This window comes from Solenopsis invicta, chromosome 10, assembly GCF_016802725.1.
Source record: "Solenopsis invicta isolate M01_SB chromosome 10, UNIL_Sinv_3.0, whole genome shotgun sequence".
Classification (NCBI taxonomy): domain Eukaryota; kingdom Metazoa; phylum Arthropoda; class Insecta; order Hymenoptera; family Formicidae; genus Solenopsis; species Solenopsis invicta.
Genome location: NC_052673.1, coordinates 13,237,942 through 13,263,732, shown reverse-complemented (window position 1 = coordinate 13,263,732; position 25,791 = coordinate 13,237,942). Strand labels below are relative to the sequence as shown.

The window sequence follows — 25,791 nt, the reverse complement described above, 5'->3', positions numbered from 1 at the left end:
TATTTTTCTATAAAAATTCTATAAAAATTAAAAGTAGCACCTTTACAGATTTTTTAAATTATCGTATTAATGGATCCAAATAACTCCTTTGATTATCTCACTTTTTTATAGGTTTTATGTTATTTTTGAAACGTGACGCGTATGCCTTGTGATTCCTGGGATCGAAGTTCACTACTCTAATTCATCTTGTTTCACCCGTTGCAACGCACGCTGTTTTTATTCGATAGGATCGCATCGTGTTCGCGCGGTCTGCAAATTTCGAAACGCTGACACCAAAATTGTTTTCCTTTTTCGCCTTCGTTAACCTACATTCACGCGGACGCACACACATCCCCAACCCCTTCGCTTCACTCGACGCGCGGATTAAGCTGATTTATAGTGTTTACCGGCGATGCTCGCTCGATTTTTCCTGCGGCGTCGCGCGTGCGCCGCGTCGACCTATCAGCTTGTCGACAAAAAAAAAAGACCATGCGAAATTGCGAGAAAAAAGAACGAAAGTCAGGGCGTCGGGTCTCCGCCGAAGAGGGTAGCAGGTGACTCGTGTGGATTACGCGTGAAATTGTATATTTTCACGGGTAAAAGTTAAATCTTGAGTAAAATACATTTTTCAATAATAAAACAATTAATAAAAGTAAAATGGTACATAAAAAAAATGAGTAAAAGCTAAATCTAATATTTTATTCAAAAAATATTTAAGAAAATTTCAAGAAATTAGGAAAATTCTGAAATATAAAACGCTCGACACTTTTCAGATATTTTGTATATTACGCCTGTAATTAACAACATAAAATATCTTTGAAAAAAATATTTATACAAACATTTCTTTATCTGTTAAAAATTAGTATGGAAAAAATTTGATAGAATTACATAATATATTTATCAAATTAATGCTTAAAACAATTATATTTATTAATTAATATTAGTATTATACCATTAATTGTCCTCTCTTTTTTTTATTTTCATCCCAAAATATGTAAGCATTTTCTCGAACATTTCGTAATTAAACATGTTGAAAAGAGAAATTAGTTACTTTTCAATTCACATTTTGAATCTCAGAGAGTTATACGAGATTTCGTTAAAAAAATTTTGTCAAAAAAAATCTTGTGCAATAAAACTTGGAATAAGAACATCGCGACCAATCGTCTGGATTATGACCGAGGAAGTTCATCGAGCCGCGACCGCTATGTGTATCACAGCGGACCACTCCGCAGATTGCATCGGCTGGATTGCAGCGGTGCATTTCCGCGGCCGCGGAAGAACGGCGGCGCGGGATATCTGGAGTGTTGCCAGTTCGTTTCGAGCGGACCGCATTAATTTTTCCGACGAGTCTAATTAAATCCCCTTTCCTCCCACCCCGTGTCCCCTTTTCGCTATCTCGCTACGGCTTTCTCGTTCTTTCTTGATGCCGCCGGCATTCAACACTTAATACGACGAACGTGGAAGCCGCATAGCAACGTGATTATCGCCGAAACATCTGTAAACTCCCGGTGTAACGACGATAATTGAATACACTGGCTGTCCCCTTCTTTTCCCTTTCGTTGGTGTAACATACAAACGCATCCCCGCGCACGTCCCATGCATTACGCATAATTAATCCGATGATGCTATCTTCTCTAACCTTGTATCCGCGCGTTCATCGCGCGAATAGAATCGGCGATGCGCTATTCTGCTTTCATCAATGTTGCCCTCCCTTTCTTTCCTTGCAACGTACCGCAAAGCTGCATACGATGTGCATGCGTGTGCCGATACGCCATACATTGCGATAATCGCGATAAGCTCGATGACAACGCGATTCCCATCTCCCAGGTCGGCGCGGTCGCGAGAAGAGAAAGATCATTTATTAAAAAGGAAAGGAAGAGAGAGAAAGAGAGAGAGAGCAGGAGCAGAGAAGAGGATGTATGCGTTCGACACAATCGAGTGAATAGTAATCTCCTGGCAACCACACTTTTTTTTGCCTTAGTACTATTCCGCCGCGGATTTTTTAAGATCAGTAATCGAGCGCTTGGAAGGAATTCCCAACGACGCATTTTACTATGCACCTTCGGAGGTTCTTGGAAACGCTTTTATCGAGCCGAACTATCGCCACATTCAGTTCTCGAGTCAATCTTAAGAAAAAAAAATACATTTGAGTGCAGCAAGATGCTTACCGTTATATAGTTAGCACCCAAATTGTACCTCAAGCAACTACGGTAAAAATAAAAGTAGAGCAAGCCCTTTTTTAAAATATCTTTTGGAATAATTTGCTTGTAAAATATTTTTGGAAAATATTTGAAGATTGCTAATTATCGGAATATATTTTTATATCTTTGTTCATCAATTTTAGATTTTTAGTTTCCAAGTTTCGCATCGTGGTTGTGATATATTATATTTTTATTGGAGATCTCAAAATACGCGAAATGTAAAACATCGGAAAATTGTATTCTCCTTCATTATAAATAAGATAACGAGAAACATCAAATTTTCATGACCGAATCACGTATATACATATAAACCAATATTTTATTTCAAGTATTTTTTTTCCACATAAATGCCACGAAAGAACTTTTCTAAATTTTCAGTTTTAAATGTTTTAATCTCGTTTTGAAATTTAAAGATCCGAGTTGAAATGGGACCACCTGCACCGCAAAGAAATTCAAAATACATTTCACATACCTCTGAAATCTCTTTCAACAATTTTTCACAAATTTTCCTAAATTTCTTTAATAACGCTGCTTGTGGCACCTCAAGTTACTTTTAACACTACTTTACGATCTTTAAAGTATAGTGATAAAATGTCAGAAGTAATTTTCTACCGTTTATAATCGCATTATTAATACCTTGAACGTAATTATACGACAAAACTTATTTTGTACTTAACACTATTCCTCAAGTCAAATTTCAGTAAACGAAGGGTGCGTCCCGTCGGTACTTAGAATGTAATAAATAATTCAATAATAATTTCTACATCCTGTCGGACTACAGTTAGTAATGTCAGGACGTGAGAAGTGATGCGCTATCGCCGCTGCGGCCGCCGCCGCCGCCCGCCGCTGCCACCACCACCATCGCCGTCTCTCGCCGCCGTCCGGATGAAAACATAAATCTACATATTATTAAAGCAACGGCGATCAAAGCGATCGAAATAATGCAGATTATCAGAAAACGCCGGTGCCGCGGCAATTTCTGCAGGCACTTAAAATCATTTCGACGCCTCTCGTCGATGAATATTGAACAGCCACGCACCTGCCGGCCGCCTCTCCCCTTTCCAATCATTCGTCTCCCCTTCATCCCTGCGGCCATCCCCATCTCTCGTTTCGCAATGATTTCAAGCACGAACTCGTCCATCATCGACGACCCCCGCGCAAAATGATGCTCGCAACGAATTGGGCGATTGCGAGAGCGCTACGTGCAATGAGCAAGAGGGAGAGGGGGGGGGGAATCAAAATTATTTGTTGAAAATCACATTAACGTATCGGCGGAGGTACAATGTACGCAACCGCGACCTCGCGAGTTTCAATTTTACACCCAGGCGCATTTTAATGCACGCCGCGCAAAGCCTGGGGCTCCGATCGGCGCGCAATTAAAAATAATTGACGACGACAACGAGTCGATGTTATGGGCCGGAGGCGGCTGCACGGGAAATTAACTCGCAATTCTCTCCACGGAAAATCCGCGATGAATCTGACTCGTCGAACGAGAACCGAATCTTCGAGGAGAACTCAAACGGTGTTGTGTCTTTAAGATGTCTTATCGTTAAACCTTCAAACAATACCGTGAATAATGAAATATTTTGTCTTATACTCTCAGTGAAAATTTAAATTGGAAATTATATAGGTATTATCTGGAACATTTGATCTGATTAATTTTATATTTAATTTTATCTTTTACTTCTCTATATATGCGAAACTACACACACAATGTGAAGATATTATAAAATATTCCGCGCCATTCACGATTGAGGATTACGCGGCGTTCAAATTTGCGTTAACTCACTCAAGCTCGAAATCGAAGTGTCTTTTGAATGTTACATTTCTTTGTTTCAATCGCGAGAACTTGGGAAGGACAACTACAAAAAATGGATGAGGATGAAGATGAAGAGAAGAGATCGTGTAGAATGAGGGGAAGGAAGCTGCCACTCGGTTTACTATATATACACTACATGCGAAAATGTCGGGCGCAATTTCTGAAATTCCGTCGTGTCGCTTCCCCGTGCCACTCGAATGCCGCTGAACTCGTCTTCTCTCTCTCTCTCTCTCTCTCTCTCTCTCTCTCTCTCTCTCTCTCTTCCCCTTTACAGCATCAACCTTTCTTCCGCTTCATCCTCGTCTATGTCTTGCTTCTGCCGGAGTTCATCGCGAGCAGACATCCTCGACGCGACGCGACCCGACGTGAAACTGACACGATGCTTTGAAAATTTCAACAGCCGATATCAGACTCTGTAGCCTGAACACTGAAGCCAAATAATACGAGCAGCTTTCAATTTCATCTCGGTCCTATCTTTACCAGATTCATATGAGTAAGTTCATCAATAGTTATGAAATAGCAAACAATCATTGCATAATATTAAAGACATTCGGAGTAATTACAAATTATGGATATGAATAGCTTTGATCTAGTTTTATACAAAGTTCTCTACAAATGGAATAACCGAGAGAACGTTACATTATGGAGTATATAGTAACATCTACTATATTTAGTATTGGCTGCGGAAGTAATCACAAATCGATTACATATAAAAAGATGAATGGATCTTGAAATTGTTCAAGAAAATGTTGTACAACTGAATGAATAGAATTGGCATCGTTTCATTTCATTAATTTGAATTGATACATTTCTATTTCCAAAAGCTTTTATTATTGGAAAACCGGATTACAACTGATCTACATTGATAAGATTTTCATGCATGTGTAATATCAGAATCGGAGACGAAATATAGTCGCTGCGAGGATCGCGTAGTTTCTAAGATTCGTCTGGAAAATGCAAATTCGTTACCTACGAAGAAAATGCAAATGCAAAAAATGCAAATTCGATATCTTCGACTTTGAGAACGACTCTCGGAACGAAGACACTTGCTAGAGTCCTGTAATACCTATTTGAAATTGGATGCTATTTCAAGCGTGACATGGATGAGTTTATCGAATGGGCGATGTGGCAAAGTCTTTTATTGCTTTCGTGCTTTCTAACGTATACCCGTGTATGACACGAGCTTTCAGTCGACTCAAGGGCCATCATCGTAACATGTCAAGATGACGATGCTTTTTGAAGGAAACTCGAGTGGAATTGTAATGGATAATTATAGTATAACATTGTACGTTAAAACATTGATAATTGTTACAATTACGATAAATTGGATATTAGAAATGAAATAATCATTATTGCGTAACTGTGATAAAATTTAATTTGTTACAATACCACCGAATAATTCGAAATGAATTACTTGGAATTTCATATCGTACGAATATACGTCAACGTCATTCATTGAAAGTCATGAAACAAAAAGAAAATCAGCGGAATGAATTTAATTCGCAGAAATTTATCTTGCGCGAATTGACGATAACGGAACTAGGACGGTATTACATTCTCGTTAAACTTCGGGTACAAGGAGTTCAAATTAAAATCGCGCAAAAAGGCAGGCATTTCTTCCAAGACGCGCAGAGCAAAATTAGAAAACTGTCAAATTAGTCTTGATTCATTCGCGAGGCGCGTATTTACCGTGTAAATAACCTCCACGGTATTTCGTGCAGCGGAGGTCGAGCTTCGTTCTGAAGTCGGTGCTTCGGCGAAGCATAAAATGATTATGAGCAAGTACCGTAAAGCGCCTATAATTTCAAAGGAACCGGGAGGCCGGGCAGCCATCGGCCTGGCCTTAAGGAAGAAGATGGACGAAGGAACGCGGCTGCCAAAAGATAGTGGACGACGTGGATGCCTGCGGGCAGACTCCGCAACTCTTTGCGTTACAGCTTCCATTAACGAAGCGATTAACGTTAATTTATGTAATGCAAAAGGGCATATAAAAATTGCTTCAATATTCTGCGATACATCATACAAAAAGATAAGATGTATAGATTATCGTAAAACAATGTATAAGTAATGTTTTATAAATATTTTAATTATATATATTAATATATATATATATATATATATATATATATATATAGAGAGAGAGAGAGAGAGAGAGAGAGAGAGAGACTGTTTTTAAATAATTAAAACGTTACTGCATAATAAATACATAACGAAAAGATTGAGAAATAGAACAATTGAGAATGTAATTTTTGTCTTGCGATGAAATAAAATTAGAGCTCAGCATCATGTCTGACTAATAAATGTGATCGCACCATGAGTGTGACACGCAGTGCACTTAAGTGTAATGAAGTGCATAGGTTATCGAATAAATGATATACTACCAATTTTTTTTTCTCTTTGCTCTTAGCTCTTTATTGATCTTGCGAGACTGCCAAGTGTAATAAGTAATGGAGTTATAAGCAAGTTAGCTTATATCTCATGATAGAAACGTCAGCCAGTAATAAGTAACATACTTTCGTTTGAAATGTCGAGATATAAACCGTCTTCCTGCTAACATCGATTTTATCATCAGCGACATGATATATGGATCGCAGCATTACATGGTGTATTACAATATGAAAAATATAAAAGATAAAATAAATTTAAAAAAGATTTGTTCGTAACAGAAATTATTTTTGGTCAGCATAGAAATAAAAGTACAGAAGAAACATTTATTAAAAGTATGTAATTTACAGACACAATTTTATATATTATTTTCAATTTTAGCATTACCATTTTCGGCAAAATCAAAAAGAATAAAATTTGAATTTCGAAAATATATAATATTCTCGAAAATTTAGAAAATCAATAATATGGGCATTGTGTACAAATTTGCAACATGTGTCCTAAAAATATGAGTCTCTATATACTTACAATAAACAAAACTATCTCGTGGAAAAAATATCATTTTCTTGCTGCATGTTTCGAAATTGCAGCTTCCAATTCGCGACAGAAGGGACTAAATCGCTATCAAACGACGGATGTCATCGACATCGAGGGAAGACGCATCGCGATCCATGCTATAAAAGGAAAAATTACGCGAACGCCGCGGGTAACGATTATATTATTCGCCCCCTTCGAAAAACTTGATCCCCACTGCGTGTCCCGCGTGCACGATCCCGGCTTAGGGGTGCTTCACGAAACGAGGGCTCACTTTTCACTTAAGGACTAGCGGGGTCGGGGCCCGTCTAACTGCCCCGCATTATTCGTTATTACGGCGTGCATGATGCGCGAGGGTGGTGGGCGGTATCACTAGTAAATCTCAAAGAGCAAGAAGAAAAAAGATCAAACTAAATAAGATTTATTCATATTTCGGAGACTCGTTATGATTATATACAAAAAAGGAACTTTTTAAAGTTCATACTTGATGCATCGAATATTTTTATTTTAATAAAATATTAGAATATAATACATTTGCTTTTCGAATTATTATTTCAGAATCAAAAAATTTTAAATTCCTCTACAGAAATATATTTAAAATTTTTATAATTCTTCTTAAAAATACAAAATAAATTAATAAAAATAAAAATTAATAAGATATGGTATTTAATTATCAATTAACCTTCAATTATATTTCTTTTATAATGTGATGTGTTTTTGAATGTAATCACACGTTGTGGTTCACGTTAAGAAATTAAATAGAAAGTTAGATATTAAATTAAAATTTATTCTTTTTCTTTAAATACGTGAATAAAGTTGTTCTTGAATTAAAAAAAAATTATAAAAAAAGAAGTAAAAATAAAATGTAGAAATCAACGCAAGCTCTGCTAGCGACGATAAATTCATCCATTTATGTATCCCATACCGGTCTAAGATTTCTGCAGTTACCGGAAGTCGCCCGCAGTGCCCAGAAATCGAAAAGAGAAGGAAATAGAAAAGGAAAAGGAAAGAAGGTGCCTGCAGTGACGCAAGTAGTCGTTTGCTCCGACGACAACGAGAATAACGTGAGTTAAGCCACCTTCGAGTCACCTACGTTTGTCCCTCTTACGCTTCCCGTCGACTTAGAGAGCATCTTCGAATTATTTTCTCCTTATTTACCTTCTGCTCGCCTCTCTCCGTTCTTATCTCTGCTCTTATTTTGTCACACCCTCCCGTTTGATTCAGTGATGATAATAACGCGCGAGAAAAAAAAGAGGGAAGAAAGATGATAACCAGAGAGAGAGAGAGAGAGAGAGAGAGAGAGAGAGAGAGAGTAAAAAGCTTTAAAGCAAAGACAGATTTCTTTCGAAGGAGTTTAACTAAGGCGATTGCGTGAGAAAATGGTTTTAATCGATCGCCGTGATTGAATCCAACCAACCATCGTTATTTTTCTTCGCATTTCCGACTTAAAGTTTCGGTTACTCAAAGAGAATTCTCCATTGGCATTTAAAACTTTACTAATTTAATAACACTTTTGCATTTTTTACATATAACACCTTCTAATCTATGTGATATACTTTTAAACTTGATTCCTAATTAATTCAAGTTTATAACCGTTGGCTTTTAACAAACAAGGCGTAGAGATAAAAAGTAAAAGATTGGGAATAAAAAGCTTTTAGACCTTTTTGTTAATTCTGGGACAGCTAAAATTACTTTACCATAGTATCGTTCCGATAATATAATAAATATTTGCTATATTGGGGCGAAATAACTGGCATTATTAACTTATATGAGCGGACGCGTGCGCATAAATCCTCCCACTAATCGCACGACGATAACAATAATCGAGCGAGATAATCGTTTGATATTAATATCAGCGGACCAGCTCATAATCCGGCGTTTCAACTCCCGAATTAAATCGCCCGGTGTGTAATGAGCTCTCTCGCATCGCGAGCGAATTCTATGATGAAAGGCTCACCGCTGCCTTTCCGCCACAACGCGCCGAAATTATTTATCAGAAATAATCGCAAAATCGTTCAGCCGCAAATAATCGCAAGCTCATTTCTCAAGTTTATATATCAGTTACTGAATTCATTTTCGTTATCAACCGGTTGCTTCTAATGAACGATCGTTCCCAATTTCATTTCTAGCGTTGAATAACTACAAAAACCTACTCTGATAATACTGAAAATACCTACTCTAATAATATTAAATCTAATAGCACATTTTATTTGAAGCATCTGAGTTTTTACAGTAAAACATAGTTCAAATTGTTCCATTTTTTTAACTAATTGACTGCATTTCGCACATGTCTCATGAATAACGTAACAAGAAAAACAATTTGAAATATTTCAATTTCGTACTTGGAAAGCACGATATGAATACTTGTTGTAATTATGACAGAAGTTTAATCTTGTCAAGATATACACACGTACACCGAGCGCGATGCAAATCGTGTCGTGGCTCTGGTTCGTGTCACGAAACAGAGTCTTACGAATCGGGCTATTTTGACGAGAATAAATAGGTGAGTGCAGCTGCGGAATTCCCACTTCCAGGCCAATAAATCTCAATCTAACGCCGTCTATATATTTCGCGTTACATCTAATGATTCCAGTTCGTCGCTTCGATTTTCCTCCCTCATTCTACGCGCGACATTAACCCCGGCAACAACGTCGTACGGCATGTCCGAATGGCGCGGTAACGATTCCCTTAAAACAATTTATGCGCATTGATTAATAGGATAAAGCTCCAGATCGCGCCTCCCTCGTGAACAAGAGGGTAGGCTTGGTCCGAGCGGGAGGGGAGGACGCGAAGTACCTAAGCGCGAAATGCAAGGGACCGTGAAGCCATCAATTTAAACGTGCATTGGCGCCGGATCGCTGGAGCCCTTAAATTTGGCAGAACCGACAGCCATTCGCTCGAGGCGAATCGACGGTATCGCGCGAAGAAGAAAACCTCTTGATCCAGCAGGCTCCGTACCTCGGACGCGATTAATTCCGCCGACTGAGCGGGAATTTATTATCAGCAAAGGGCGCGTTTCTCTAATGTCCTCCGATGATATTCAGAGGAGGGATCAAGATGAAACTTGGTGCCACTGCACAGTCTTTAAGCTAAAGTTTCAATTGTTAAAGGGATTTTCACAACACCTGGCTTAAATGATCAATTTTCGATTATAGTTTTGCAATATAGTATAATCCGATTTCTTCCAAATTAAATCTTTCAATAGAAAGAAGATACGTGAACTTTCTCAACTCTCTCTATAAAATAAAAATCGTCCTGGAAGGCTAAAGTGCCAACGTTGCGTGATACCCGAATCATTTACCGATCGGAAGCGATTATTTACGGGGCCGCGGGTCTTCTTATCCTCCTCTTTTTCCTTCGAGCGGCAAACTACAGGCTCGTATTTCGGGTAACAATAATCTGCGGACTTCGTGCTCCTATTTGCTGCGGGTCAATACACCGTTGAAGGCTGGGAAGAAGCACCGATGCACGTGCGTGCATACACGGTGACCATGTAAGAAATCGCCGAAAAATATAACGGCATTATTACCGCGCTGACAGTGACCGAAGTTGGACTTGCCAGTTTTGCTCGGATAACGTTCCTTTCGCATAGAACTATTATCGTTCTACGAAGTTCTTCGTACGATTACGCTTTCATTCTAATCTCTTGATTGCGGCGTAATACCGCCGCTATCCCTCGAACGGCGCTCGAAACAGGAAAGGCGGCAAATCCCTCTTTCAACAGAGTCTTGAAAAATGGGGCTGCCGGTGGCCGCGAGTGCCTTTAATGGATAGCTCCTCCCGCGAGTCTCCCCCCATACGCGTTCGTCTTTCACCCTCCTACCGTCATTTTTATTATCCTGCCAGACCGGAGATCGAGCAGCCGATTCAGAGTTTCTCCCTCGTTTTGATCTCTTCATTTCAATTCGCTCCGCAACCCTTTCCACGAAAAATATAGACAGTTGTCTTCTTCAACCCTTCCGCAGTTCTATTAATATTTAAATTATTTTATATATCATTCTCATTATTACTCGGAATACAATCGTGAGACAGATATTGTAAGAACTTTTAATGTGCAAAGATTACTTAAAATACATTCGACGTTCAATAAACAAACTAAACTTTTTTTTTTGCTATTTGAAAATAAAAACGATCTTTGTTGCCTTGATAAAACATTAGACGCTTCAATTTCACTCACATATTCATATTAGCATGTGGAATTAAAATAAGTCGCATTCTTTGACTAAAAAAAGCTAAAAGGGAAGGACCAATTGCCTGGAGGCGTCGGCGGCGTTCTATATTGCGCCTTCAAGCTGCCGCTTCTTTTTTCCCTTTCTTATTCGTCCTTGCATCTCGCGCGCGCGTCGAGGGTGCGACGTTAGATCGGAGATAAGATACGACAGAAACGCGCGTATCGAATCGTGTCGAACAAATAATTCGGCCGAAGTGTTTCGAGTGGCGGCACACGGGGCGGGAGGTGTATGTTCACGTCGTGAGTATAGCGGGGTTATTAATTCTCCGACAGAGTGCCACCGGCGTGACAAAGACATCCGATGTAATGGGCTTTCGCCTGGGCCGATTAAACGTGCCGCGAGGAACGGGAAAAGAGGAGAGACAGAAAAAAGGAAGGCCAAAGCTGATTCTACGCGTATCTGAATATAAATAACGAAAATCGGTAAATCCAACAACACCCGTAATAGAGAACTCCAGCATGACAGGCAGATATTGAAGAATGCCTTGCTAGCAGTATTATTGTTAACGAACGAAAACGAATCGATCGGCGCGAGAAGGCGCTTCAATTATTATCAATTTATTCTAGTTTATTATACGTAAAATAAAAGTTGAAAATAGTTACAATTGAAAAAAAGATGTTATAGACTATGTTTGAACCAATAAATTACAATCTGTTACAATAAATGCGTACGTTTATTTATAAAAAAAAAAAAAAAAAAAAAATTGGCGTAATTATATAAAAAAGGAAATATGAAATATGAATATAAGAAGAATAAATATTCAATGTGTAACGTCAAGCTCTGCAGTATAACAGACACTGCCGCAGTAAAATTCAAAATATTAATTTTCGGGTAGAGAATGTATCGAATATTATTGTAAAAATAAATATTGTATAAATTATATCGTGAAAATAAATACGTCAAATCATGAAAATAAATTTGTAAATTATAATGCTTATACGTTTCAACTTTAGCAATTTTATTTTGTTAACATCCGCAACGAAATACGGGCATCGCGCGACTGTATCAATCCAAACGCAATACCGAAACATGCGCTATCTTCGGACTTTTTCGTCGGGTTTTATACCTCGCTCTCTCTTTCTCTCTCTCTCTCTCCCTCTCTCCGTGAGATATAAATTTCCGTATTTTACGGTTTTCAGTACATCACCATCTCGCTTAATTACGAGCAGGCTGTCGTCATATCGATGATTATTTATACCGTGTGCTGAAGACGTTTATTGCTCGTCGCCCGGCTGCCTCTACGTGCCTAGAGGTGCGGGAACTTAATGATGTCCAACGATGGCTGGCAAAAAGGCTCAGCATGATTTACATGTCAATCCCTCGACAGTGTACGCGACAAGAAACAGGCACGAGAAGAATCGCGTTGCATATTTATTAGGTCACACGATACAATGTTAAGGTCTGATCAGACTTTCTTTTGTTGTGAAAATGAAACGTTTTGACGTACTTCAAACTCTTGTGGCAGACACTTTTCTCGTAGAGAAAATATAACAGCCGGTATAATAATTAAATCTTACAGTTTTATATAATTAAAATAGTATTGTTTTAATTTTCTAGTTTCATTATTAACTTGTGTCTTTTTAATTAAGTAATCTAGAATTTAAGATAAAAAGCTGCAGTAAAGTTAAATTAATTGAATGAAATCCACAACATTTCAGTTTGCAAGATCTGAAAGCGTCTAACCACTGATGCCGATCGATGTTTCAACGAGTCGCAAAAAGTATAGCGAAGTACTGAAATATAAAGGAAATCGCCGATAAACCGCCGCAGTTCGATGGAATCCGGTGCGATTAAAACGGTTGTTCTCGCTCCTCTTCCTATTTTTTTGCGCTCGTTCCTCGCGCAAGAAGCGAAGTTCCCGTGCGAATTCGCGAGCGAAATAACGTCGTTAAATGCGAAGGACTGCGAACGGTAAGAAGCAGGCAAATTCGCGTTGAAATTGATTTGATTACCTCGGCTTCCTGCCGCGATGCAGTTTTTACGCCGGCCCCAAGTCGGCGCGTCGCGCAAGCGAGTCCAAGGGAGCGAAAGACGGGACTTTGAATTCACGCGCGCGCGAGTGCGAATCAGTCGCTCGATTATTATGTACGGGACTCCGGCGCCGCGGAGGGGGGAGACGCGTGATTCCATTTGCCGATCGCAAATCGAAACCGCAACCCCGCGCAAAACCGCAACGATAGATATATATTACGTCGATCGGGGCGGATCGAATCGGCCACGTATCGTATTCGTCCCCTGCGCGCTTTAAAATCGTCCCGATGCATCCAATCCTATTCCGTCCACTCGGCGTTGCGCGATCCGCGTTTCCCACCGCGAATTCCGTCCGCTAAATATTTCGCGAATATTGCCCTCACCACGATTCTATTATGCCTGTCCCCGAGTTATGATTTTATCTAGATTTTATTACGTATCTTTTCATCGAATATGTGAAATGAAAAGTGCAGCCAATTGTTTGTCAAAGAAACGCTTTCAGTCGTGTTTTCTTATCTGATACGTTGTTATGAAAAAGAAAAACAGAATTCTCACATGACAAGGAAAATTATTTTTAAGAAGCAGTTTGTATTTTTCAAAAATCTTTAGCATTTAACTGCAGTATTGAATAATATATTTGTGAAAATAAAACTGAGAATTTCTCTTGCAGAATTAAAGCATTTGTAAATGAAACAATATTGAGTTATCATTAATTAAATCGTTTCAATATTATTACAATTGTTTTTCTCAAAATATTTTCTGTAACGTTTGTGAATATTTTATCTGTTTACAAAATTACTTATCATAACGACAATACTGCATTTGTATTAAATTAACGTGATTTTCTAGTTTTTCTTCCGAATTATATAAAATTACACGAATCCGCTACTATCCGTTGCAATCGTTAACGTTTATTTTTCAATTTATTAAAACTCACATGTTTCAAATTTGATTAAAACAAACGCAAACATTCTATAGAATATCGCAGCAGTAAATATTTGATATGTAACATTTTTTCAATGATAAAAAATCAATGTGCTCCAATATTACAACGTTAACGTCATGACGGACATTTCTTTATTTTTTCGAGTGAAAAGCACAGATTGATATGGATCGTTGACAGCAGTATGGCAAAACCGAGGGATAATGGTGGATGGTTGAAATTTCGTTTTTCCTCGTCGGGAAAATCACGAGGGTCGGCGGCGGCGGCGGCGGAAGTGGAGTTCGCCGGAAAACGCGAAGTAACTAGAGACCGCCGACCACTTTGCGTAATTACCAACCGCCCGGCCAGGACCGTACTATTTAATCGGACTAAAGTGCAAGAGGTCCATACTCTCGCCCCTTATTCCACACGCCTCTCCTTTTTTCTCGCCGATCTCCGAGTGGGATACGCGCCGAAAAAAAAAGAAGCGACGAGGTCGAAACGCGGCCGAGCGAAAAGACAAGATCCAGCAAGGATGTCCAAATATTTGAGAGAGCAAATGATATCTCCCGGTTAGGTGAGCTGCGGCGAAGTAATCTACGAATTTCACCCCGCTAATGTTTTAACCCTTTGCTTCGTGCGATTCCTACGTAGGAGACCGTATTTTTCTGCCGTTATATCTTATCTGAGCGGAAAAAATTAATTTAGGAAATCTCCTCGAGTTTAAAACAATTTTTATTCGTAAAAATCACGAAATATAACAGTTATCATGAGAAAATAAGTGAAAAAATGTAAGTAAATCTCTTTGCGCACGTTCACACAAAAAATATTTTATAATTTAATATGTTAATCCCCAATGAATAATCATCTCTACACTTTTCTTAAAAGCATGTATGTTATAAAACGGTGTAAACATCTCTTTGATTATCCATGAAGCAAAAATATGAATCTTTGAAAATAAAATAAAAAAAAAAGTTGTACGTTGCAGCGCAAAAAATAACGTAAGTCACATTAAAATAAAATTAAACAGGACTTTTTTGTTGTATTCCTTTCGGCGTCAAATTTGTACAATATGCAAATTTACGATCATGAGATGAATGATTAACAACGTCAGGAACTTCCAACTGATATTTTTTCGAGCCGCCGTACGAGTGTCTTCAAAGGGCGCGAAGGTGGAGGAGGGCGGGATGAAAACGGGTTTCTCTCCGTCCGGAACTCGTCCCGGAGCTCCCCTTTCGTTTTAACGATGCCGCAGCGTCGCTGCATTTTCGTGCACGCGCTGATAATTTAAGAAGTTACTGTTATTGAAACGTAAGTTCATGGTGCTCATAAACTCATTTCAGTATAATGGCGGGCTCATAATGGAAAATGCCATTCGCTCTTTTAACCGGTTGAATACGAGTGGAGAACTTCCGCTATTGATCTTCGAAACGGCTCGCGTTAAAAGCAATGTCTGACTCTCCTGACGGTTTATGCAAAGTCAAAATCTTTTTAAAAGTAATATGAAATGCATATGAAAAATTTAATCGCTTATTTCTTTCTAAAATATTTTTCACACAGATGAAGTTCACTTGGTATAACCGTTGCCACTTAAGAAGCTTAAGAAATAAAACAGAAATATTGAAATTTTTAATTTAAAAATACTGAAAAAACTTCAGATTTACTATTCCAACATTAATTAAGGTTTATAAAGTAATTACAGTAACTACTTATTAAATAATATTGCAGAATTAAAAAGATTCTGTGAAATAGATATTTATAATCGACATGAATATATTTTCTATCGTCTTTTGTAACGTATAAATCTTGCTTTCCCATTCGCTTCGATTTTTCCTATAACTGTCATATCGGATATTTATGAGTGGAACACGTATTCCGTTTAATTTTGTATCTCTCGGTAGCTGAGAGAAACGGATGCAGCATTACATATTGATAGCGGCCGCAGCATGTTTACAGAAACGTTCTCATTATGCGACCAAGATTTTATATACGGCACAATTTCTTAAACTGTCAAGCACACAGCTCCATTTTGCGGTTTCCGTAACGCATTTTTCTTGTTCCGTCGTTTCCAACCGAACCCACTAGATTACTATCATTAAAAGCTCAAATTCACAACGTAAAACGCTGTGCAAACAACACCGACTGTTTAATATAATCGCATATTGAAATGTTTATTCAAATGCATTAATAAATACAAAATGTGCCATTAAGTCATGTTATAACTCAATAACATTTGTCATTCATCACAAGTTACATTAAATCGTGTGAAACAGTTAGTAAATTATACATGTTAATGTATTTTTTTCATTCAATAACAAATATATTAAGTTTACAAACACTACTAAAAATATTTGTTTAATAAAATATATCAATATTTAAATAAAGTTATAGGGAGAAACGGCGACAGTTATAATTACCCTTCAAATTAAAAGGAATATTACCCTATTTAAATATTACCCTCGCTTGTAATCCGCAGAAGCGGAAGGGTTAAAGTATGACACTCGGTACTACGTCTAAATTTCAAAAACCGACTTTTAACATCATTCTACCGTTTAGCTCAATTCTCACCACGGCGGAAATTCGCAGAGTTACCCTTCGCGGATGAGAAATTCAAGCTCGTTTCTCGGCGCCACATCTCACCGTCACCCCCGCAACCCCGTTTTCACCGCCCCTGTCTTGTCATCGGCGAGGCCTTCATCGCATTTTCATGTCGCCGCGTGCTCCGTACCTTCCTCATATTTATGCAACGGCTGCACAACCGGACACGGATCTCGCCAGGGAAACGTTTTCCACGCTAGCTTTTTCGCGGAAAATCCACCCAATGCTGGCTCGTCCTCATTCGAAAACGACTTCTATTTAAAACCAGTTTGATTTTCAGTTGCAAAATGTATGTCATTTAAGCTAACGATTATGTTATTAACCACATGCTTGTAAATTCGTAATGTGTTTTCCTGTCAACTAATGCAGTTAAAAATACCAATTTAAGAATATCATTGGCGTTTATAAACGTAGACTTCCAAAAAAAATTTAATTTTAGTGATATAAATTCACACATATAAAACCTACAAACATAAGCGTTAAAATTGTTACATTCTACCAAGACCGAGAAGAAAAACAGTACATATAAGAGTTAACAGTTTCATAAATTCCATTAAATATAATTAAACTACAAAAAGTTCCAAACAATTCGTGTTATTTTTATTACGAATACTTGAAGAAATTCTTCCAAATAAAACGCGGCAACTCATTTCGTTCGCTCCAAATTCATATCAAATATCTGTTTTAATTTATCATTTATTAATGCTGAAGTAATATAATAATCACTTTAATTACATATTAAAAGTATATTGTATAAAATAATTCTATAAAAAAATGTTATGTAAATAAATGTTATTCCGTATAACATAACTTTTCGTTTTCTTTATCCATGTAGATACTTGTATACTAATTTTGAAAATTGTTAATAGTTACAGTCAAACGTGATTATACTATTTTAATTTTATTATGTTTGAAATTCGTTTTATGATCGTCCTATATTTCGAGGTAAATTTCGTCAATGTTACAAATCATTTATGCTTTAGAGGCGACACATTCGTTGGAGTTACAGCTCGGGATTAGAATTTGGTAATTACATAAAGAAATTACTAAACTTGGTTCGAAGTTCGTCGTCGCGCGTTATTTAACCGACGCTAGCGTAATATTTCCCAGAAACTCGCGTTTGGAGTGAAATCGCTGAGGGACGGTTGTACGATTTCCCGGCTATCAAATATCACTCGAAAATTGCCCGAAGGAACGCGATATTCTGAACTGGATTGTATTTAAGGAAGCCACAGTGAGCGAGAAAATAAGAGAGAAAGAGAAGTAGTCCGAAGAGATCAGAACCAGAGATCAATTGTGCGTTTTAGAATTACACACTCTCTAGACATTCGCGCGCAATCCTTATAATAATAGTCATGCAAAGTTAATAATACATATAATTTCACAGTTGTATTGCAAGGAAAAGAATAAGATAAGAACAGATGAAAAAAAAAGCGTGATAAAAAAAGATTGAGATATCTTTTTAGTAAATGAAAATATATATGATGGAAGGAAAAAGGAAAAGCGGAACGAACGAAATAATAAATTTAATTAAACGTTATAGAAATCTTAAATTATGAAAATTTTATGTGCAGACATTAAAATACAGAATGTAATAACAAACAATAAATCCATTGAATGAAGAATATTCGTATAGTAATACATAAAATCCTAAACGACCTCTTAAAAAATTAAGAGAGAGATGGAAGAACGGCATCTATTTGGCAATGACAGGTGCGGACAAACGGATGATGGAAGCCTCAAAAATATACCCATTCGAGAATTCATTAATGTTCGCCCGTCCAGCTCGATCATGGAATTCGACTCTCTTCGGACTCTTCTCCCCACTATTTTTTCATTCCCGCCATTTGCATCAACATCCACCGACCGTAGAATAGATTAAACGGATACACGCCGGTAAGCCAGCGTAACGTCGCCCCGTGAATTCCGGCCGTGAATTTTAACTGTGAAAATATGCTCGCGTTCTTTGTACGAGGTCCCGACGCGCGCACAGGCAGGATAATCCGCCGAAACGAACAAACTCGTTTCGAAGCGCTTCTTCCAAGCGTAGAGACCACTCGACATAATGCTAGATTATGGTTAGAGGTCGGGTTCCTCTTCTCCTCTCTGTCTCTGTCTTACTCTCTCTCCTCTTTTCTTCTTCTTTATTTTCAGTTCCTCTGCGTCGGCAGACTCGCAACGCTGCTCACCTTTTTATCTTACGACGCCGTACAAACTCGAAAACTCTACTTCAAATTTCGTATACATACTGTAATCAGACATCATTTGACTTTGTCTGTAAATTCCTTAGAGGATTTGAAAATAATTTTACCGCGGCTGAAACCTAATTAGACAATGTAATCTTCTTTTAATTTTTATTACGTTATTCTTTTTGTAACTAAATATGACACATTACAGTCAAATAGAAATTATTTGAATTATCTAATGTTACATTGATTATTCTGATTGCAAGATGTACTAAAAGCTGAACATTTCCATCTACAAAGCAACCATGCGATAAAATTGATTTTCGAGTGAATGCATCGCATTGATTTTTGGGTTCATTGAACATATCTGCACTGCTTGAAATTAATAATTGCACGATACCAATGCAGAAAAGTTATTGCAAACTAAACAACTTCAATGCACTTTTAATACGAATTAATACAAAGTAGATAACAAAACCAGAGCAATAATAAAATTCTGTGATTATATCGCTGCTATAATTTTTCTGAAATCTACATATTTTAAAAATAATTTAATATTTCTCTTTCTCTCTCTCTCCTCCCCCTTTCTTATCACAAAAAATATGATTGGATATTTTATCATACCTTTAATTCTCAATATTGAATTTTTCTATAACATATGAGATTTAAATAAAGGGTTAGTTAAAAATTTGTGTCGGCTTTATATTAATTAAATCGATACACATCAGATCGCGTTTCTTAAGTTTCTTCTCTTAAGACCCCTTATACACAGAGCGAGTTATTCCTACGTAATGAATAATTCTCGCTGCTAAATTGCATGAGATGGGCGGTGTCCGATTACTTTCAAAATAACACGCACAGGTGTGAGAGAAGCATTTTGCTGGGAAAGTGCGGTTTCTCGACGACCACGACGATGAATTACGCATCGTATGCGCCTCGAGTCTTTGTTACGAGATACAAGGATAATCGGCAGAACCCGTGTACGTCATGTGGCGCATTGGTACAAAGTAAGTAGCGCGTAATGCGCCTCACGTTTCACGACCATAAAAATGCGCGCGTATCCATTAATCCGCGGGCTAACGCGTTATGATAGGCAGGTGCGCGTCAAGGTAAGGGCAATCGAGTCTCTCGCGATCGCGAGTTGATAGTTGCTCCTAAAAATAACCACGATTACCTGCCGTTGAAACTGAATAGACGGAGGCGGAGAAGCGAAAGTGAGAGAAAAAAAAAGATATGCTTCAGCTCGATTGTGAGAGCTAACGGACAGAATCGTCGGCTTGCGAACTCGTTTCGATTTGCGCGCGTGTTGAGTATTGAGTAGATTGGTAGCAATGGAATTCAAGGGGGGAGATATGATGAGATGGAAAGAGAGAAAATGAGATACAGAAAGATAGATAGATATGTGATTAAAGAATAGATAGATATAGATTGTTTACACAGATGGCAACATTGAAATAATATAAAGAGGCACACGGATAAAATAAAATAATTATATATAATGCAAAATTTTCACATTGCTATTCAATGCTGCTGTTTAAAAAATCGAATAATTAACATTAATAAGGATTGGAAAAATCTACATTATAATTCTCAGTTAGCGTGTCGACTGTATTTGCCAAGTACTTCAGTAATTTATCTTAAGATGTAGAAATCGAGGTTGCAGGTTAAATAGACAAGGATACATTATTTCTCATCTCCATTCAAGCGTATATGTAAAGGAACGTTTATATAAGAGGAGAAAATATAAAAAAAAATGTAAAGAGCGACAAGGAAAGAGGAGGAAAGAGGAGGAAAGGGGGGAGAGAGAGAGCTAAAAAGGAAACTGCGAGGGTCACAGTACTGGCGGACTCCAGATGAAATGATTAAGAGTGATTCACAGCCCGCTCGGGACAGATGGCGGTTGCTCCTCTAATGAGTTGTAATTAATGGTTCGGGTATGCGTATGTACGCCGCGAACGCGTGCGACTCGCCGCATACGTTCTCGAAGAACTCACGGCCGCGTCGGGCAAAGAAGTCTAGGAGAGAAGTCAGGTCGGCCGATTAATAATTGGCAGCAGGAAGCCGGTCGCCGCGGAATGTCGCATCGCGTTATTGATCACCTGCAACGATCTTTATGTTCCGTTTAACGATAGACTAACTTAGACGAATGGAAATGCCACGGTACATCCGCATATCCATCGATACGGATGCACCTCGTGCATCACTTGAACTTTTTTATTTTACAAGCTTCCACATTTTTCACACTTGTTACAAGCTTGTATATATATATTTTTTATTTATATAACTTTTCAGATTAACGTAACATTATTCATATTTTGAAGGATAATTTACAATGTAAATAATTTTGAGGTGGAGATATATAAAATATTGTTTGTACTTATAACGAATTATTTTTTAAATGTTGACGTCTTATGATATATTCATATAGATATTTTAAAAGATAAACATAATATATACAGAAGTGAATATTTTTCAAAAGCTATTAAATATGTTCTACAATAAAATAAAACAACAACTACAATAAAAATAAAACATGGAGCATCTCCTGTTATTTATGAAATTTATGAATAAACGCGTAAATAAATGTACATGTTTGTAAAATAGCGTTCTCTTATTCCAATCATAATATTTTAAGCTTTGGATATGCATTATTTCGTAATAATACATTTTTTTCCAACATTTCTGTAACTTTCTGATTTTCCTTTTCGGGTGCATATTGCGCGTTTGCTGGCGTGCGAAACTTAACGAGCGCCGTGAAAACGAGGAAAACATCACGTGGGAATTTTTTGTCGCGCGAGTTTACGAGGTTGCGACAAATCCGAGGAACGAAGGAGACACGTAACGGCCGACCTTCGCGACAAATTAGTCTCGTTCCTCTCTAAATAGTCGCGTACGACAAGATTTCTCTCCATGAAAATCACAATATACGTGCATTTTCATTGTAAAAATTTGTCAGATATACACGTAGCAATTTCAAGCATTTTCTTTAATTGACTCGAAAAAAAGAGAATATATGTTTTATTCATTATAAAATTTAGAATGTATATACAGATATCATTTTGCTCGCTATTTAAAATATTTTGTTTTAAATTAAATAAATTCCTTCACATATCTATTCTGAAATAAAATTCTAAAATGAAATAAAAGTTATTTATTTGTGTATTGAGTCATTCATTGGGAATATCAAGATATTCACATGTGTAAAGTTTCATAATTAATGACCCAATATTTTCAATCCTAAATTCGCAAGAAAAACTTTTCATATTTTCGATCATTTAGTATAATTCAAAATTACACCTGAAGTTACGTTATAAAATAATCGTAATTAAAAAAATTTTTTTGTTATATTTTTGCTATGATAAACGCGAACGAATAATTGGAAATAACATTTTAAACGTATTTTATTAATATTTTTCATTTTACTGTTAATAAATTTTAAATGTCACGATATTGCTGCAATTTTAGTTGCAATGGCTGCCATTATTGCTTAGAACACTATTCTTTTCGATACACTAGCCAACGGATGTTAACAGTCAAGTACCGATGTCTGTATTTCATGATTCGCGCCTATTTGTCTCGTTCTTCACGCGATCGAACGCGCACCGAAGAGCAGTCGCTGGTTTTCTTCCTGGCGATGCCGTGAGAAGATGTCGTTGGACCTGAGCCATTCATCGCGTCGTATAAGCGATCGGAGATCCGATGGAAAAGAATGGAAACTTTTACCCGTGGCATACGATAGTTGAAATAATCATTGGGAGAGATGGGCCGTGTTTTATTTTCTGCACGCATGCACGAAGTCTATTCTTCATTTCTTCATGTATATCTGACGTACATGCAATTCTTTAACTACAGGTGCTAGGACAATTTAAAAGAATTACAGTGGTTTCAAAAAATAAATCTTTGAAATTCAAAGAATTGAAATTTAGCTCCTTAAATTTAATTCAAACAATGAAAATATATTAAAATACATCGTTATTTCACTAATTTTAAGCAAATTATGATTTAAAAGAAGTCCAATTTAAAACTTTTGAAATATTTCAATTTTTTTTCAGAACATGCTGATTTAAATTTATTTCAATCGACGAATCTAAAAAGTTTTATAAGTAGAGTATATTGATTTTACAAATGATAATACAAAATATACTTATGATAAATGGATGCATTTCTCTCTTTTTCTCTTCAAAAGAAATTTTCGTATTCAAATAATATATTGCGATACACGAACGTCTTGTGGATTAAATTAAAAAGCCATTAGTCTCTCGCAGATAATTCTTTGAAGTTCACGATTGACTATCAGTTCTCATGTTGAGATTTTATACGCCAGTCTCGCGTTGGACATAATTACACGTCGGGCGAAATGAAATTAACCGACGGATTATATGGCGGCGCGAAGGTGACGTCGGGATATACGTCAGCACCACCCACTTCCAAGTAAATAGGGGGCCGTAGGGCGCGACGTTAAGCATCGAAATGGCGTAAATAATGGTCGGCTTTTTTTCCAGCTCGTCATGCTCGCGGGATCTCGCTTGAACTGACGTTTCGCTGCAAGCGAAGGGTAGGAAGGGGCAGGTGGAGAGACGAAAAGACGGTATAGTGATGCGCATTAACTGCATCGGTGCGTATGCACTTCTTCTTAAGCTGTAGGGGGCATGATATGACATTTTTTTAATTTAATTTGAAATTTTAATCATTCGTTCGAAAAATGTCCGATATTTATATACGAGCCATGTACGGATACATATGTAAAATCTATGTAAAACTTTGCATCGGTAGCACACTAGACTGCAGTATACCGTCCTAGAGAAGGTGGATGCTAATGAACAAGGACATTGTTTAAAGGCCATTAAAATCTTCCGTGTCGCGAGTAAGGGTGCCGAGGCCGGACTCGAAAAATGAATTTGTCGGAGGCCCGCGGGGACTCGAACCGTAAGTGGCAAAGCATGTCTTTTTACCAGCGTCGCGTCGATCGGTCAATGATTTACGCGGGGAAGAACTTGCGCGCACGCGGCAGCTTCTCCTCAACGTCGCTGGTAATTAAGTTTCGCCGGAACTTCGAAACCAACAAATGAAAACTTAAGAGAGTCTTTAAACCGCACCCGATTCGAGATCGTTGTCTACCGTGAATAATAACGAGGACCAGGCGAAAGGATCCCGACGCTCGGTTAGATCAATCTCTCGATCGATCGATTCCCCTCCCTCTCCTCGTCGAGCTGGAAAACAGTTTGCCTTCCCTTATTTCGTTCATTGCGTGGCTTGTACAGTTCGTTAACCGCATCAACTCGACTCGATCTCGGAAGAAGCACTAACTTCTTCCGATGAGAACGAAGTTACGGTTTTGTTCCTCTTTGCCTCTCCGTTGCTCAATCGCAATGCAACTAAAGAAATTTTGCTCTGGGGAACCAGTTTTCATTTGTAAATCTTTAAAACACAATGTCGATAAAACACGCTCGATTTATTCTATTTGTTTGAATCGTTGTATATTTTTTTTTCTTTTTTTGTAATATAAATCATTTGTTTTAAAAGTGACATAAATGACATTTAAAAAATGTCCGACGTAATATCTGCTTAATCTGAATATTACATCTGTACTTGACTCGCGATATTGCAAAGTAAACGATTACAAAATAGCCACAATCCATCACGAAAAAACAATTAATCTATCCGCTTATCTGAAATAAATGCCTTTCGGTGACATCAATCGCTCGACCATTAAGCGAAGGGAGGAGGAGAAATCAGGGCGTTTTCAGAGCGACGAATGAGACAAATGTGATTCGGGATGCGTAAATCGCAGGCCTTTCCGCGTCAATAGAAATAGCCCTTAATGAAGTACGGACGATATAGTAGATTAGATCCGGTCGAGTTACTTTCGGTATAGGAAATGCCTTTCTGTCCTCGAAGGGTCGGAGGCATGGGCGGAGACATTGACATGGCGCTAACCAGGGCATGTCCATTAAAAGGCCGGTATGTGGGTGAACGGCTTTTGGGGTGCAGTTTTTACACGTCACCCTCGAAAGGGAAAAAACGAGGAAACGACACATCTAACCGACAAAGAGGTTAGAACAAAGAGGCGACTGTACCGATGAATAGAAATAGTTTCGTGGTTTTGAACGCATACTCGTGATGCAACAGATCCCACATAGATCCCTATCCAAATGAAACGGTACCACTGGTCCAATCACCGCCTAGTTTACTTTGCTCTTCTCGGGTTTCATGTTCCAAAATTACGGTCGTCAATCTCTCGTATCTCACGATTCGGTGATTAAGAGAAACCTTTTAAGAATGAAACTTTTAGTAATGGAATATTTTCTCAACGTTTTGAGAAACAACGATGATACCACTACCATAACGTTTAAATTCCTTCAAGAGTAGAAAGAGAAAGAGAGAGGATAATCTACCGTTTTAAATCTTTTTTCTTGAAGAGATATTTCAAAAAATATTTCTAAAAATATTTTGTTGAATGCTGTAAAAAAAAAATCAAAATTAAAATTTCGTAATTTTGTAATTTATAAAAAATTTTAATATTGAAATTTAGTAAAAAAAAATTAAATCAAAATTGTATCTATCGTAAAATGTCTGTCACGCAAGGGTCGTGAATCGAAAAGCGTCGACCCGGCGCCGACGGTGCCCGAGGTAAGGAAGAAAGAAGGACAGAGGATCGATTAGTGCCTCCAGGAAGAACTTAAATATAATCTTCCGGTCCACATAATCCCCACTCATACCTCTCGCTCTCACAATCTTCTTCCTTCAGCAAACGATCCGGCTCCCTTAGTCAACGTCCTCCATTTTTATCGCGGCTACCGCGACGTGGCATTTTTTAATTAATCCCAGAGTATTTTTTATGAGAATTCCACATCGCGATCGTGTCAGGAATCCGTCCACTTTACACACAGTCATACACCTGTGTGTGTGTGTGTGTGTGTGTGTGTGTGTGTGTGTGTGTGTGTGTGTGCGTGTGTGTGTGTGT

General features: G+C 37.8%; 1 protein-coding gene across 10 annotated transcripts in view; it reads right to left on the bottom strand.

Moving 5' to 3' along the window:
• Positions 1-25,791, bottom strand: part of LOC105193213 (latrophilin Cirl) — an 803,058-nt gene that overhangs the window by 251,077 nt on the left and 526,190 nt on the right. The window lies entirely within an intron of this gene.